This window comes from Budorcas taxicolor, chromosome 17, assembly GCF_023091745.1.
Source record: "Budorcas taxicolor isolate Tak-1 chromosome 17, Takin1.1, whole genome shotgun sequence".
NCBI lineage: Eukaryota > Metazoa > Chordata > Mammalia > Artiodactyla > Bovidae > Budorcas > Budorcas taxicolor.
In genome coordinates this window covers 68,842,264-68,856,369 of record NC_068926.1, presented here as the reverse complement: position 1 = coordinate 68,856,369, position 14,106 = coordinate 68,842,264, and the positions used below count along the sequence as shown (strand labels likewise).

Genomic DNA, 14,106 nt, shown 5'->3' with positions numbered 1-14,106 from the left:
GGGGCCGGGCGGCCTCTCCCAGCATCTGTTCACCTGCCCTGCTCCCCAGAGGAGCCCAGACTCCACGTGGGGCTCCTGATGGCTGTGGGCGCGGGACACAGATGTACGTGGACGGGGCTGGTGGGTGCCTGAGGGGTGGGCGAGGGCGTGTGCAGCTGTGGCCAAGTATGTGCACACGTGTGTGGGGGGGTGGATAGGTCTGAGCGCCCGGGACCCCAGAGCCCAGGGCTGGGCCCATATACCATGCGTCTGGGTGTGCAGTGAGCTTGGCCCATGTGGGGAGGCGTGGATGAGACGTGGGCATGCACAGGTGGGCGTGGGGAGAGACAGGTGCTCAGTCAGTACCCACCAGGCCCCACGTGGCACGGCCTAAGCTTTGGTCCAGAGGACCTGCTGTCAAATGGGGAAACCAAGGGCAGCAGCCTGCCTCAGCCCGCCCCCTGACCCCGGGGGGCTCCTGCCTGTAAATCCAGGAGAACCAGCCCTGCCCCATCCTTCTCACAACATGGGTCTCAAACAAGTGCCCCCCCGCCCCACCAAGGAGAGAGACAAGGGTGGGCCCTGGGGAAAGGTGCTGTGACAGACCACGGCAGCGTTCTGGAATAGAGTCTTGGAACAGAGCCTTGCTGTGGCCTTGTTCTTCTGAGCACGGGCAGGGCACAGCCATGGAATTCTGCAGTCGGATGTGGGCTTCGAGATCACCCAGGGAGCCCCGGCCACTAGGTTGGGGTAGGGACCCTTGCAGAGGAGGGAGCCCCAACTGGAGGGTCTCGTCCCCTCTCCAAGCCTCTGTTTCCTTACCTGTAGAACAGAGAGGCCCCCCTCCTCCCCGGGCCCCGCTGGAGGGCTGGAGACCCAAGGTCATCTCAGGGACGAGGCAGTGGTCCCGCCACACTCTCCTGGCGGACTGGGAGAGGGGGGATGAGCCGGGGGCTGGGGAGGAGGGGGCTGAGTGATCTGAGGCAGGGAGGCAGGCCTTCCAGTTCAGTTAGTGAAGGGATTTGTCACTTTAATGATGTGATATTTCTTGCCTGGCTCCTGTCCGCGGCAGCACCAAGGGGCCAGCTGCCTCCCTGAGTGAGGTGGCAGCAGAGGCTGCTCTCGGACTCCCTCGCCCGGCCAGGCTGGGGCCAGGGCAAGGTTTGGACGCCAGGGCTGGCAGGGAGGGGGTCCAGCGGCTCCCATGCAACGTTGCTCCCCACCCAGCCCTGCCCTGCCGCTCCGTCCGTGTGGCCTGGGCTAGTGCTGCCTGGTCTGCAAGGCTTGGTTTCCTCATCTATTAAGTGGGGCTCAGACCCTCACCCCCTGCCCCCGGGTTCTGCCGCTGACCCACTGTCGGCTCTAAGAATCTTTCACTCCCTCCCCTTCGTGGCCCCCTCCAGTCCCACCGGCCAGGGCCATGTCTGCACCCCTCATTTTTGCAGACCCTGGGCAGGCCGCCCTCCCCCTGGCAGCAGTGGGGTCTTTTTATTTTTCAGCTGGAAGATAATCGCGTTGCAATGTTGTGTGGGTTTCTGCTGCACAACGACGTGAATCAGCCCTAAGTGTACACCTATCCGCTCCCTCTTAGGCCTTCCCCCCGCACCCCGCCCACCCATGTCATCACAGAGCACTGGGCTGAGGTCCCTGTGCTGCTCAGCAGCTTCCCGTTAGCTTCTGCTTCGCACATGGGCGTGTGTGTATATATATACGTCAATGCCAGTATCTCGATTCATCCCGCTCTTGCAGCGGGGTCTTTTGGAAGCGCCGACCTAGCTGTTACCCCCCTCCACCCAGAGGTGAGCCCGAGCTGGCCTCGCCCCACTCCCCAGCCTGCCTGGGCCCCCACCCCATGCTTTCCCCACGCCTCGGTCATCCTGAATATATCACAGCCGTGTGACCACCCCTCGCCTTCCTCACTTCTGACCCGTCCCACCAGCTGCTCCCTCTGCCATCATCAGATCCATCAGCCTGGTCCCTCGGGTCAGAGGCCCCCCCGACTCCCACAACCACCCCGTGACCACGCCTGTCACACGGAAGAGTGACAGCTGCTTTCGTAACCTGTCTTGTCTGCTCCGAGTTCCAGCACACGGTGGGCCCCCCTGCTAAGCCTGTGTTTGTTGAATGACTGAATGAGGGGCCCCAGAGCCTGCCCTGCTGACCCTGGAGCACAGCCATGAGGGTGCGGGTGGCCGGGCGGGCGGCCCACCCATCAGCCTGGCACGGCGCCTGACCAGATGGAGCAGCGCCCCCGAGGAGGAGCTTCATCACCCTGGGGTCGGTCCGCAGGTGTGTGGGCGTGTCGCTTCTGCCCCCCCATGGGACCCGCATCCATCACGCTGTCCCTGGGATGCTGAGGTGGGGTGAGCAGGCAGCGGCCTCTCCGCTGGGCTCCGGCGGCGGGGGGGCTTGGAGGAAATCTGCAGTTCTCTTAGCACAGGGGAGACCGAGGCCAGGACAAGGGCAACAAAAATAAAGAGTGTGGACTCCACAGCCAGACAAATCTGTGTTTGAGTGACAGCTCTGGGTCTCACTCATGTGACCCTGGGCAGGTCTCTGGCCTCTGGGAGCCAAGGTCCTTGTCTGTAAAATGGGGACATGGCGGTGCCCCAGAAGAGGGGATTCGCGCTGTGCCTGCCTTGTGCCCCTACCCCCCACCCTACCCCCTGGCCTGGCCCCCGGCGGAGGAGGGGGAAGAAAAGATGGTGGCTGCGAGGGGCAGGGCCATTGGATTCAGGCGGGACTGGCTAATTGTCTGGGCTGTCAGGGGGAAGGAGACATTGATGGATGCTCCTCTGGGCCAGAAGGGCTGTGGGGGAGGGGGTGGCTGAGTGATGACCAGGCCCCGTGGTAAGTACAGCTCGGCTGACCCAACCTGTGGGGCCAGGGGGACATCGTGGCCTGGAACCTCTCCCAGCCCCACCCGGTTTGCTGAGAAGTCACCGCCTCCCTCCTCCTTCGCATTTCAATTATCAAAACAAATGCTTTCTGAGCCATCATTTCACCTGAATTGCACAACAGTCCCAGGGAGTCGGATTGAAGAGCCTCACCCCACAGGTGGGGGCCCCCACTCCACGAATCGGGGGGGACTCATTCACTCAGCTGTTGAGTACTGAGTACCCACGGGACTGAGCATCGGACAAGAAGGCTTGCCCTGGGTACCCTGGACGATATGGGACTGGGTTTTGCATCCATCATGCTCGGTACTGGGAGTGTGGCGGGCAGACAGCATCCTGCCTGGCGCGTGCTCCCTGGCAGTGATGGCGGCCTCGGTGCCAGGCACAGTCTGCACTTAAAGTGCGTTCTCGTTTAGTCATCCAAGGTGGATGTCGGTGACCCCGTTTTCCAGCTTTGAAAACTGGAGCTCAAAGCGGGGGTGATCTGAGTTGCTTGGGGTCCCCCAGCTGGGAGGTGATGAGAGGTGCCTACATGCCCACCCCAGACCTTCGCTCGCTCCCTGGGGCCAGAGCCATACCTTTGCCTGGGGGGGCTCATATATGAACCCCACACACTCCAAGAGCACCGCGCTCAGCCTAGCCTCCCCAACGCCTCCCTGCTATGGGGGTGAAGGCCAGGATGGGATCTCACCTCCCAGCATCCGACAGCACCCCGGAGGGCCCCTCCCACATATCCTGCCCCCCACCCCAGCTTGAACTCACTGGGAGCCCCCTTAGGGGGCCGATGGCCACACCCAGCTCATTTGAGGGCAGAACAGCCCAGGCAGAGGTAGGATGGGGCTCGCACCCCAGCTTCAAGGAGTCAGGTGGCCTCTCTGAGCCTCACTCTGCCCCCCTCTCCTGTCCCACAGAGGTGACAGCGCAGGGTCCCCCAGGGGCCTTAAGATGCAGCCAGGCCCGAAGTGGGAGCCACCGCCACGAGCTGGGCCCGTGTGCAGCGTGACGAGCATGGTCCTGCTGGGACCAGTGTACTGAGGCGCACACAATCACTCTTGTTTTCTCCCCCTTGGGGCCGGAGCAGGTACTCAGGGGACCCTGGGTCGGTGCTGGGGTGGGGGGGCAGAGCCTGCTCCCGTGAGGCAGGCAGCGGGGCTGGGACAGCTGGAGGAGCTGCGGGGCTGGGCGTGTAGAGGGGTGCCGGGCCTGGCCTGTGCCGACCTACCCAGCGAAGCAGAGCCGGGTCTAATGAAGTGGGCTAGCCCCAGGCCGGCACTGATTTCACGACTCGGTGGCCACTTCCCAGCCAGTAAATGTCACCGAGAGAGGAGCTGTGGGCCCTGGCACGGACCCAGTCTCTGGAGGGATGAGTGTGGGCAGTCTGCTGGGGGTGTCCAGGGATCCCTGTGGAATGCTGCTACCAGCGCCAGGCTCCTGGACCCTCGGGGCTCCTCTCCAAGTCCCAGGGGCTGAGCCCAGGTTGCTCCAGGGTCACCTACTCAGAGATATACGTGACACAGCCCCGCTCCTGTGTCACCCAGGGGCTTGAGCTCGGGGGCCCTAAGGGCCATGTCCTGCCACCCTCTCTGCATGGGGGCGCATTTTGGGGTGGTCTGCCCAGGACACGGGAGCAAAGCCAAGGAAGAATCACCTCCTTCCCCCGCCCTCGCAGCTCCTGCCGCCCTGAGCTGTCTCCTCCGACACCTGAGCCAGGACGAGCTAACAGTGAACAGCCATAACCACACAGCGGCAGGCCCCGCTTAATAAAGCCTCGCTGTGGCAGGTGTTGGCTCAGACCTGGGATCCATGATGACCCTGCAGCTGGCTGGGAACTGACTCTGTCCCATGGAAGACGGGTGCGGGGCTCCAGAGGCTGAGCCCTCTCCTCTGAGCAGCGCTGCCCCCGACCCAGCCCTGCGGTGCCACCCCTAGTCCTCATGGGACCCTTCTCTGCCTGGCCAGAGGAGATGGTGCCCGGCCCCCTGTCTGCCCTGCGTCTTCCTCCCGTCATCTGGGGTCGCCAGGAGGCGGGAGGTGGGGTGGGGCGCCCTGACAGGCATTGCTTCTCCACTGCTCCTAGTGGGCGCTCCCCGCCACCCCCCAACCTGCCACTCCAGCTTCCTGGCCCACGGGAGCCGGAGTTGGGGAGAAGGGAGGCTCGCCCTTTCCAGGTTTGAACTTGAGGAGGAACTGGGCTTTCTGGAGGACGGAAGCAAGAGGAGCAGGGGGCAGGGAAGGGGCGTCCTGTCTCCTTCGGGAGCCTCCATCTCCTGGTCTGAGACCTGACAGCCAAGCTCTGCTCACCCTCGACCCCACACTTCCTGCAAATACTCTTGACGCTGCATCGGTGATGGATGGGACAGTGGCTGATGCGGGCTCTGCAGGCAGAGGGTCAGACCCACCTGTCACGCCGTGACTTGTGTGTCACCGTCGCAGCCGGGGTCCCTGGGCCCAGTGGGAGCCATCCCTGAGTCTTCTACATCTCCTGACCACCTTCCCCACCTAAGGAGCCCCTCCAGGTCGGGCCCCGGCTCCCTGATTACTGCCTTGCTGGGCCTCTCCACCTGACACCCAGTACGGGTTGGTCACAGCAGAGCTTGGCAGATGGGGATGCTGGGGCGGGGGCTGCCCCTGGAGCCCCAAGGGCCTCCTGGAGCGGGGAGTGGGGTGAGGATGTGGCCCAGGGATGCCCCTGGTGGGGACATACATGCCCGCTCCATCTGAGAGCTGCTCCCTGCCCTCCCTTCTCGGCGTTTCCGGGGACCTTCCTACGTGGGGCAGGGAGCCCTGGTATCCCCAGCTGCTCCCCCTCTATTCCATGGGGAAAGCAGGGAGGAGAGAAAAGCCGTATTAATAAAAGAATAAGACGCTGAGACGGCCGCCCAGCGTGTGCAGCTCAGAATAGCAATGTGCTTTCTCAAGGCAAACAGAACTCCCCAGGTGTTAATGCAAATTCACTCCAGTTAAGATGAAAGAGGGTTGTTTCCCCTTTGCCGGCTAATATGAAGGACTTAATAGATTCTGCTTGAGGAACTCAGCTGGGAGCGGAAGGCTGGGGGAGGGACCCGGGCGTGGGCAAAGAAGCTGGGGGTGGGGGGTCCCCAAGGGTCTTAGGGCAGAGCACCCATCGCAGCAGGCCTGGCTGACAGCGCCGCCCCGGCCGCCACTTGGGCTGTCAGGAGCTGGACACGTGGCCGGAGTCAAGGCGGTGCCAGGCCCCCTGCCCTGTTGCCCACTGCCCTTCGTGCCAGCGCAGGGGCTGGCACCAGAACTGCCCGCTCCCCAGTTTGTTCCAGAGGAGGGTGGAGCTGGGAGAGAGGGTCAGGTGAGGCAGGCTGACCCTGCAGGGTGCCTGGTTCAAGACCCTGGCCCACCCCCCACCCCCTCCCACCCCTCTCCCCAGCCCCACCCCATGGGGACCCTGGGTCTGTCTTTACTCTGCTCCCCGGAGGCAAAAGGGAGGTAAAAGAGACCAGCCTGTGGAATTCTTTTAGAAACACCTGCATTCATAGATGCCTGCAACAGGAAGCTTTGCCCCGGGTTCCTCTCATCCAAATTTGGACCTGGGCTCGAGGACAAGGGAGCCTGGAGAGTTGGGGAAGGGACCTTCTGGGCCACACGGCTGCAAGCAGAGAGCTGCTCTCCGGAGGCACAGGCTGGACCCCGACAGGCCAGGGCAGGACCGTCCGTCTGAGTGGCTCTGCCAGTCATGGGCGCCTCCAGCCCAGACCACCCCAGATCACTCTGCACACTTGCCTCCCTGCGTCGCTCTCCCCTGGGAACCATGCAGGGCCAGGCTGGGCCACTGCTGGGGAGGTTGGGGCCTCAGAGGCCGGGCTGCCTGGTGGCCCAGGAAGAGTGGCTCTGGAGGAAAGAGACTTCAGGGAGGTCGGCAGGGGGGAGGGTGGGCAGGAGAGAGGCTGTCCACAGTTCTGAGTTTAACTCCATCTCCTGGGTAAATGGCACAGCAGGTGCCTACAAGGAGACACCTCCGCAGCATTCTTGCCTTTTGTTTACTGACTTAATTCCTCCAGATCAAAGGCCCCTTCCTCCCTGAGCAGGCAGGCGGGGGAATTACATTATTTATATTGAAAATGGGCAAGAACTCCATGGGGACTTCTTCCTCATGGCTGATAGGAGAAAATGAGGTCGCTGCGTGCCCGTCGCCGCCCCCCGCCCCCCGCCTCCAACCCCGGCGTCTGCAGTGGGTGCCCACGGGCTCAGGATGGGCTACTCCAGGTGCCGGGCAGGCCGAGGGCTGCCCACCCACCCGCGCTCACCTTGAGCCTCCAGTAAATTATTGACTGGAGCAGCAGGTATTAATGTGACGAAGCCAGAACATCCTCTCCAGGCAGCCCCCAGCCTGGGTGATCTATCATCTCCCTGGGCTTTGCAGCTGGCACTGGGCAAACACAGCGAGGACAGAGAGGCCAGATGCAGGTCATTAAGCTCCGGGTGCAGGTGGAGTGAGGGGGCCTAGGCGGGGGCCACAGGTGGGTCTGGTCATTCTTGGGCTGGGGTTTCCTCTGGGTCACCTACTGCTCTTTCCTCTGCTTCCTCCTGCACCCCCCGCCCCCCTGCCCCATCCTCAAAGGAAGCCTCCAGAGAAAGAGTCACTGGGCTTAGGGCTTCCCTGGGCATGGTCAACTCCCACAAACCCCGACAAAACTCCCTTCTCGATGAGGAAACTGCTGTGCCCAAAAGTTAGGTAACTTGTCTCGACCACATGGCTGCTAAGTGGCTGAAAGCCACGTCTTCTCTGAGTTCCAGGTCAGGGGCTTTGAGCCCGTGTGATGTCCTTTGGCCCTCCCCATGATTATGTGAAAGGAAAAGATGCCACATTTCTTCGTGTGTATAGCTAGCTCTTGGTACTTGTAAGGAAATGATGGTACCACTACACACCCGCAATCCCCTTTCCCTTAGAAATCTCAGTATTTTTTGGGGGGGTCGTCTCATCTTCATGTTAGCCTGACAGCATCTCAGAGGTGCCCAGAGGCATCACTCCCAGCCCTCTTTGCAGAGGGGGAGCCAGGAGGCAGGGAGTGGGTATGCAGCGAGCGACCTCACCGGGAGGTGTCTTGATTTCTTCGGCTCAGAGGCAACGTACCAGGTGCTATTCTGGGGCTACTACTCTAGTGGGGAATAGGCATCACGTGGGAACCGGGAGGGGACAAGGTGGGGGTTCCTCTGTGAAGGCTCAGGTCCTGGCGACACTCAGTGGCCCCGAGCCGGCTCCGGCCTCCCTAGCGGTGCTGGGATTGCGGCCGCGGCATGCTGCCGTAATGCAGTAATGACAGGCTGCCAGGGAGCCCTGCGCGGCCCGGGAGGGGAGAGAAGCCCTTGACCTCCCTCTCAGCTGCCTGGGCTGTCCGAGAGGGAGATGACGGAGAACCCGCGGATGGCTCGACTGTCTCTTCCCCAGACGAGCAAGAGAAATTGGATTAGACACGGCTGCAGCAACCATCTCACCAATACCTTTCCCCCTGGAGTCCTGCTGCCAACTCGTCGTTACATCCGTGGGTGGATCCCGACCCACTCCTCCAAAGCGAAGGCTTCTGGGGTGGCCAGCCCTGGGGACGGCTGGAAGGCACTCAGCTCAGGCGAGGACCACAACGGAGGACGAAGTGCTGGCAGGGATGCCAGAAGGGGCCACTCAGGGCCCCTCGTGGGGCTGGGCTGCAAATGCCACAGTGAAACACCCAGATCCTGTGGCAGATTTGGGTTTATAGCGTGGTCAAAGCAAACGAAAAATGACACACACAAAAAAGCAGAGGAGAATTCAGACTGTCTCCCCGGTTAATTCCAACCCCACTGAATGGTGATCTTGACATCTGTGAGAGCACATTGTTATCTTTTGGGGGTCAGGGGTTGGCTTAAAAAAAAAAAGGTAAAAAATTGTCTGGACAACTTCAGACGACCGGTATTTATAAGGTTCTTTCTCTAGCTTGGGACTAGGTAGGAAATCAGACTATTTCCAACACTGCAAATGAAATGTGGCAGTTTCTGGATACCCGAAATTAACACAACGTTGTAAATCAATTATACGTCAATAAAAAAAAACAAACAGCAATTTATTATTATTTATTGAACAAAAATAGTTGAATTAGTTACTAACTCTATACATTTAAAATGAACAAAATAGTGAAGTGTTTAAAAACTTCCTCTCTAGCTTTACAACTTCATACATATCTTTCCAATATATACATACATAAAGCTGGTTTTATATATATATATATATGTATGGCTTCCCTGGTAGCTCAGCTGGTAAAAAGTCCACCTGCAATGCAGGAGATCCTGATTCAATTCCTGCATCGGGAAGATCCTCTGGAGAAGGGATAGGCTACCCACTCCAGTATCCTTAGACTTCCCTGGTGGCTCAGATGGTAAGGAATCTGCCTGCAATGCAGGAGACCTGGGTTCAGTCCCTGGGTTGGAAAGAGTCCCTGGAGAAGGGAACAGCTACCGACTCCAGTAATCTGGCCTGGAGAATTCCACAGACTGTATAGTCCATGGGGTTGCAAAGAGTCCAAAAACATGACTGAGTGACTTTAAACAAAATCCCCTAAGCTCAGAAGGGTAGTTCTCAACCCCAAGGGTGAATGGCACGCGGCCCTGTGACCACACGGGGCCCCCTCTGTCCCGTAGGCAGCACCTGGGCTCCTGGGGATTCCACATGCTGCCCACCACCCCCCTTCCAGAGCTGGAAACAGGGACCCCGGAAGCAGAAGTGCCTGGAGTGACCGTCCAGTATGGCACCCTAGTTTCCAGGTCTGGAATTGAGGGCAGGTGAGGGGTGTGGGAAGGTCACTGGGCGATGGAGACCCAGTACACAGCCTGCTTCATGGGAAGCACGAGGAGGGGGGTGCCCAGATGAAGGTGCAGTCAGGGGTGCTGCCATCAGCCCGGAAGAGGGGGGTCCTTTCCCCACCGACACAGGGATAGGGCTGAGGTCCTAGACATCAGTGGGGGCAGAGGCCCGTTTCCTCCTGGGGCTCCCAACGCCCACCACTGCAGGGGCTGGAGCGACGAGCAAACTGAGGAGGCCCAAGACCAACTTTTTACCGTTTAGAATTTTTATTAAAACAATCATTTAAATTACAACAGTCCGCCAGAATAGAAAACAGCCTTCCCTGGTCCGGCTCTGACAGGAGGCCCCATGGGAGGGGGAGGGTGGTTTGATGTCTTTGAAAACCGACGGAGCTTCCCTGGAAGCCCAGAGGGGCCGGCCTGGCCCTGGGGCAGCGGCCATCTCCCCACCAAGGCCGCCCCCTCCAGGGGCCGCCGGGTCTCAGCCCTGTCAGCGGGTGATGCTCAGTCGCTGTGGCTGGTTGTCAGCCTCAGGACGTGCTGTTTGGATTCGAAAGAGAAGAGAGGGAGAGAGAGAAGCCTGTCCCCAAGACTCAGAAGGCAGTCACTCAGGAAGCGTTATGTAAGGCCGCGGGGGCCGTCCAGCAGGGACCGCACACTGCAGAGGCCCCGGGGCCCAGGAGGGGCGGCGAGCACGTCAGCGAGGTGGTCTGCGTGCGCCCACCAAGAGCCGCCAGTGCAGCCCCACCGAGGGTCACTAGCCCGGTGCTTCTGCCCAGTGACCGTCAGGGGCGCTTCTAACCCAACGATCCCAGGCAGGGCCCTGCTCTCGGTGGAGGTCAGGGGCTTCCTTAACTGGACAAGCCCTCAGCTCGCCCACTGACACATCACAGTCGCCTCTGCTGTGGGCATGCACCCTGAGAACGGAGCTCCTCTTTCAAAGTCCTTCTTCCACTCGGGCTCAGGACCCTTCGGAGGGTCCCGTCCTCTCCGCCTGTCCATCTCCGGGAGGTACCCGCCCACTCTCGTCCCCAAGGAAAACTGCAGTGTTCCAGCCGGCCCCCTCCCACCCTGAGGCAGCTCCCCTACACGGCTCAGATGCCAGCCCGCTCCCCTGTGGTCACAGACTTCAGACACACAAGCAGCAGTTAAATAATAATAATAATACTAATAAAACCCCCACAAAGCCTGACAACGTTTTCATAAATGACCACCATGCTCTGGGCCCACAGCCACTGTTACAGACTAAATCTACAGGTCAGGGAAGGGTGGTGAGCCTGAGGAGACAGCTGGGCAGACGCTAGAGGACCCCCGCCGGGAACCTTGTCTCAGGGTTAGAGGCCGTGGAGGGTCAGGGGAGACGGAGGGGAACCTCCCAGCCACAGCCGTTCATGCCTAGTGTTCAGAGTCCCACCCTGCATGTCCCAAGGGGCTGGCGGCCTGCGGGCAGGGCGGCCCGAGGCGGTGGCGGCCAGCCCAGGACAACCGCTAGGGCAGCTTGACCGTGGAATCTGGCAGGATCTCTGTGAGCGTCTCAGTCTCTCAAAACCACTTAGGATGGCCGGAGACCACCTCTGCCCCCGGGAAATCTCCGGGCCCTCACAGGTCTTCACGTAGGGAGCGTCTTCTCACTGGATGAGACTTCCCTCCTGCCACTCTGCGCACGAGCCCCATGGGAAGGACGTAAACAGGCTGGTGGGTCCAGCAGGCCATGGAGGAAGAAGGGCGGGAGAGTGGCCCCAGACTGAGGAGCGAGTGTGGGCCCTGGGGTGGGCGCATGGGGCGGGGGGCGTCACGTGCCAGCAGGCGCCAAGCACTGACTATGCCTCCCCATCCCCACCCGGCCCGGGGGTCACCTGCACCCCTCCCCCCACAGCCCAGGGAGAATGTAAAGTGAAGGCTCTGGGGAGACGAGGGCAGCAGGAAAGGAGGCCCGGGCACCGCCACGGGTAGGGGGTTGTGTCGGCACGTGGCCAGGAGGAAGGAGGCCTCAGATCAACAAGACAGACCGTGGCCAGTGAGACATCCCTGTGGGGCCTCAAGAGCCCTGCAGAGACCCTGGTCGCGGCTGGGCTGACTAGAGCGGCGGGGAACCCCCTCGCGGCCCTGCCAGGTGCAGGAGAGCATCCAGCTGCAGAGGCCCACCCCGCCTACGCCTGCCTCTCAGACCTGGGTCTGAGCGGGCAGGAGAGAGGCAGCGAGTGTTTCGTAGGGTGCAAGTTCCAGGTGCAGGCCTGGCTGGCCTCCCAGGCCCTCTGCCAGCAGCCAGTCCTTCACCACAGCTTGGGCTGGGTTTTCCCCGGGCGCAGCTGCGTTCCCACTCCCCACCACGGGCAGCCAGAGCACTGCCCCCGGGGGGTGCCTGGGCCGACCACCCATCTCCGGGCTCGTCATGGCCGAGCTCTCCGATGACGCGGAGTAGGCGGGCCACTCTGAGCCACCTTCTCTCCATGCCAGCTCCTTACTAGGGAAGGAGATGAATGTTCTGGAACCCTGGGGGCAGGGGTGGGGGATGGCACCAGCCTCTGGGTCTCCAGGGGGCTTGCGTACTCCCCTCCCTACAGCCACTTCCCAGCTGGGGGACCGGGGCGGGGGAGGTGAGGACAGTAAGACACACACTCCAGGGTACTTTGGACGAAGGAAGCATAGGACCCCACATCAGACAAGGAGAGACAAATACTCCTTAAAAAAGACCTGAAGACTCAGGTCAGGAGAACTAGAACCCCACGAGAGAACCCTCTGCAGGGTCATAGTTCTAGGCAATTGCACACGAAAGGCCTGGGCTCTCCGCTCGGCCCGCCTTCGGGCGGCTCCCGTGGTGTCGGGCCCATCCCGTCGGTGCCGGGGGCAGACGGGCAGAAGCAGCCGATCCTGGGGTGGCCGGGTCACTTGCTAGAGCTCTTCAAAGAAGGCCACTCGGGACTTGGCGCTCTGCAGGGTGAGCTGTAAGGAAGCAGAGAAGATGGTAAAGGCGGGGCTGGCTTCTTGCCCTTTCACAACAGGACATCCTCCTGCCTTGGGGACTAAGCTCGAAGCGGGTTTGGAATGAAAGGGAAGATGGCTCGAGAAGCCGGTGGTCAGCCCCAAGCAAGTTTCCAGAGTCGTCCAAGGACTCGGATTGGGAGGTGACCTGTGAGGACACTCAGGAGGGAGGGATGGCTGGCGGGTGGAATATCCCAGGGCATTTGAAGAGACTCCTCCATCCCCATCTACAAGGCGTGCTATCCACGCCAGGGCTCGAGGGTCAGCTCGGCAGCGCCGACGTCTCAGTCCTCAGGCCCTGGGCGTGCCGTTCGGGCAAGGTGACGGGCCTTGGGTGGGGCAGGCCCGCGTCACGTGAGGACCAGCTCATCTCTTCTGCTCCCGGTTCCCCAGGAAACCCCAGAGCCCACTTGCCTGTGACCTGGCAGCTGAGAGGGCGTTTCCATCCACAAACTGGGATGGAGGGCCCAGGCTTTCTAGGTGGGGCTGGTTCAGGCAGGGAGGGGGCAGCACGTGGTGGTGGTGGGGATGCTCTGGGCCCGAGGCCTTTCCTGAGAGACAGGAGCCCGGCGAAGAGGTGGAAGGGAAGGGGAGGGCCGGGGGAGGAGCTCCTGGCTGGCAGATAAGGCCTGAACTTGGGTTTGCAACCTCTCGGGGCTGCCAAACCTTGATTCCCCAACCCCGCAGGCCCCTTGCCAGGAGCTCCCCAAGCTGAAGCATCTGGTGTGGGCACCCTCCCAGCGCCCGGCTCTGCTCCTGAAATCAACCACGCTGGAGAGACTGTGCGCGCCACGTCCAGCTCTGGGACTTTGCTAAGGAGAGTTTCTGGGGATGGGGACACAGAGCACGCACAGTCCATCCACCTTCATACCCTCGAGCCTCTCGGCTTAGTGCTGTGCACACAGTGGGAGCTTGGCTTGTCGAGTGAGCAAAATGCAGGTGTAACTGCAACAAATGGTGAGATGCAGGGGAAATTCGAGAGTTCCCCACTGGGCTGGAGAGGCCTAGGTGCTAATTCTCCATCACCAGCTCGCGGTGTGGCCTCAAGAGACACGCCTGACCTCTCTGGGCCCCTTTTCTCTGGAGTTCAACCACAGGGGCAGGCTAGATGGCCTGGCCTATTCCCTCATTCAGAGACCTCTGGCAGCCTCTGAATCCAAAGAGCTTGGCTCTGTGAAGGGCGGGGGAGGAAGGCTCCAACCCAACCACTTCACCATCAAAGATGCACAGCATCAGTGCACTCGAAATGAGACAGCTTGAGAGCCGGCTCTTTAAATCCTGCCAAATCTTTTGGCCTTGAAGTTCCCGACTAACAAGCTAAATGCAGGGAGGCATCTGAGCTGTTTCCTTCAGTGGAACCAATTTCTGAAGCCCTTTGGAAAGCCCAGCTCTAACTGGAATGCAGAGAGCTTTCATTTCTTTGCTGAGATGGAACTCCCTCTAG

The 14,106-nt window shown here is 61.0% G+C and overlaps 1 protein-coding gene across 3 annotated transcripts in view; it reads right to left on the bottom strand.

Annotated features, from left to right (window-relative positions):
* Positions 1-9,939: 9,939 nt before the first annotated feature.
* Positions 9,940-14,106, bottom strand: part of NF2 (NF2, moesin-ezrin-radixin like (MERLIN) tumor suppressor) — a 70,920-nt gene continuing 66,753 nt past the window's right edge. For all 3 annotated transcript variants that reach the window (XM_052654881.1, XM_052654882.1, XM_052654884.1), the window contains exon 17: positions 9,940-12,623. The gene's annotated coding sequence lies outside the window, so the exon portion shown is untranslated. The remainder of the gene's footprint in view (positions 12,624-14,106) is intronic.